The following is a 3,037-nucleotide window of genomic DNA, read 5'->3' on the forward strand; positions in this document are numbered from 1 at the left end:
ACAAAAAAATCTTTCACATCCTTCCACATTTGAGGCCACCAGAAATTGCGGGAGATAAGTTCCAAGGTCTTATTGAATCCAAAATGTCCCGCAGCTGGAAAATCATGACGAGATTGAAGAACTCGGAGTCGTGTTGGCCTTTTTGGGATATACAACCGCTCTTCGAAATATACTAGATCTCCTTCCATCTTGAATTTATCATCACTAGCATGTTGCTTGATATCAAGGGCTAGAGAATCTTCAATGGTTGCGGCCCGTACCTGGTCGAGGAAGTCAACATCAATTGGTACAAAAGCTGCGTTGAGCCGAAATTTCTCTGGCTTCAACAATGTCGTGCACTGTTGATCAAATGTTGCATCTCCAGCCTTTGGCGCGAGATATGATCTCCTTGATAATGCATCAGACAACCCTTGTTGCTTCCCAGGCCGATAAGTAATAACAAAGTCGAACCTGGATAGCGACATACTCCACCAAGCTTGACGCCGATTCAAAACCCGAGCCGACATAAAATACTCCAAATTCTTGTGATCCGTATATACGGTCACTGGATGTGCAGTTCCTTCGAGAAAGTGGTGCCACTCTTGGAAAGAATCTACTATAGCAAGGAGTTCCTTATCGTGGATCTCATAGTTGATCTCAGCAGTAGAGAATTTTCGAGAATAGAACGCAACTGGATGGAGCTTCTCATCTACGCCCATCTGTGAAAGTACAGCTCCCAAAGAAAAATCCGAAGCATCTGTCTCCAAATAAAAGGCCTTTGTAAAGTCCGGATGTACCAAGATTGGAGCTGTAGTAAATACCATCTTCAAATCTTGAAATGCTTTTTCTGCGATAGGTCCCCATTCGAGCTTGTCCTTACACATTAACCGAGTGAGGGGGGCAACAACTTGAGAATAATTCTTGATGAAGATCCGATAGTAGTTAGCAAATCCAAGAAAACATTGTACGTCCCTAACCGTCTTCGGAACTTCCCAAGACATGATTGCTTCCACCTTCTTTGGATCCATCTTCAAGCCTTCCGTAGTCGCGATGAATCCCAAAAACTCCATCTCAGTTTGGTGAAATAAGCACTTCTCCAATTTGGCATAGAGTCCTCGCTCCCATAGTTTTTTGAGTACCAAACGAACGTGCTTCTCATATTCTTCCTCGTTCTTAGAAAATATCAAAATATCATCTAGATAGATGACAACAAAATCGTCTAGATGCTCTCGAAAGATGTCATTCATCATGTGTTGAAAGACCACTGGAGCATTAGTAAGACCAAATGGCATGACATTGTATTCAAAATGGCCATACCTTGTTCGGAACGCTGTCTTCCATTCATCTCCTTCCTTAATTCGCACAAGGTTGTAAGCTCCCCTTAGGTCAATCTTTGTAAAGATCCTTGTACGCCCAAGTTGTTCTAGAAGACCAGAGATCAAAGGCAGTGGGTAGCGATTCTTTTTTGTCACCTTGTTGAGACCTCGATAGTCCACACACATCCGTAGTGAGCCATCCTTCTTCTTCACAAATAAGATTGGTGCCCCAGTTGGCGACTTTGAATGACGGATGAAGTTCTTGGCTAGATTCTCGTCAATGTACTTCCGCAACTCAGTCAACTCCGTCTGCGACAAATTGTAGATTGGTCCAAAAGATGGTTGTGCTCCTTCTTGCAATTCAATGGCACAGTCATAGGGTCGATGCTCTGGCAGCATATCAGCATTCTTCTTTTCAAAGACATCTTTGAATTCTTCATACTGCTTTGGAATAACCAAAGTCGGAGTTGCATCTTCTCGAGTCGGAGTTGCGAAGATGACAAGAGGTGTATTTTGCCTAGCTTCTTTCATGAAAGCCCTTGCACCTATAAACAAGGATTTGTTTCTAGACATTGTCTTGGCAAATTCCACCTTCAAGGAGTTTGTTGGAAATGTCACTTTCCGCAACTTCCAATCTATCAATGGATTATATCTATCAAGCCAAGATAGTCCCAAAATGATAGGACATGAAGGGGTCTTGATAACATTAAACACAATATTGCTCTCATGGTTTTCAAGACGTACCTTCAATGGTTTAGTTTCATGGATAACATTGCCCGAAGACAATGGTCGTCCATCTATGACTTCTACATGGACAGGCTTAAGTTTCTTTACAAGAGAAATATTGTGAAGCTTGGCAAACTCTTCATCTATAAAGCAAGCGGATGCACCCGAGTCTAATAAAGCATCGACTTGTAGTTCTTGAATACCGAGATGTAAAGGTACCATAAAACAATCTGAAGGTTGAGCTGAGAGAAAGGGACCTTGATTAATTTTGGATGTTGAGATGTCCAGCCGCACGGTCCCTATTGTGGCTGGGCGTCCTTGTTTTCCTGCATGCTTGTACTCCTGAGTCTTGTTGTTTGAGGCTTCTGTTTCTTCCGACAATCTACAGCTTTATGGCCCGCTTCTCCGCAATATAAACACAAGTTTTGTTCAAACCGTCGCTTCCTTTCCTCAGCTGTGAGGGGTTTGAAACGTACCGCATCAATTTGCATGGGTTCAGGATTTGTGGAGTGATTCTCTGGACCTTTTGAAAATGTAGCAAATGCTCCATCATTTCTCCAGCCTGATCGTCTTTCTTGTCGTAATTCAAAGAGGCGGTTGTCACAAATAATTGCCTGAGATATAAGTTTTTCTAAAGTATCCGCCTTAGGCATGGTGATCAATAAGTTCTTGACATCATCTCTCAGTCCATATCAAAATCGTGTCATGAACGCCTTATCATTCCAATCAAGATCACATGTAAGCTGTTGAAATTCTGCAGCATAGATTGCAGCAGAACGTGATCCTTGTCGTAGATTTTGTATCTTTCTTTCAGCCACTTTTTCTCGATCGCTATCTCCAAACACAGCAGTAAGTCTCTCTATGAAAGCCTCTAGGTCGTACAATATTGGAGAATCCTTCTCCAATAGTGGAGCAAATCAAGAGCGAGCATTTCCTGATAGAAGAGTATCTATGAAAGCAACCTAGGTAAATCCATTCGGATAACAAGAAGGGTATAGGCGTAGGTAAAGCCGTAC

The sequence above is a fragment of the Physcomitrium patens genome, chromosome 9 (assembly GCF_059467195.1).
Source record: "Physcomitrium patens ecotype Gransden chromosome 9, ASM5946719v1, whole genome shotgun sequence".
Taxonomy (NCBI): domain Eukaryota; kingdom Viridiplantae; phylum Streptophyta; class Bryopsida; order Funariales; family Funariaceae; genus Physcomitrium; species Physcomitrium patens.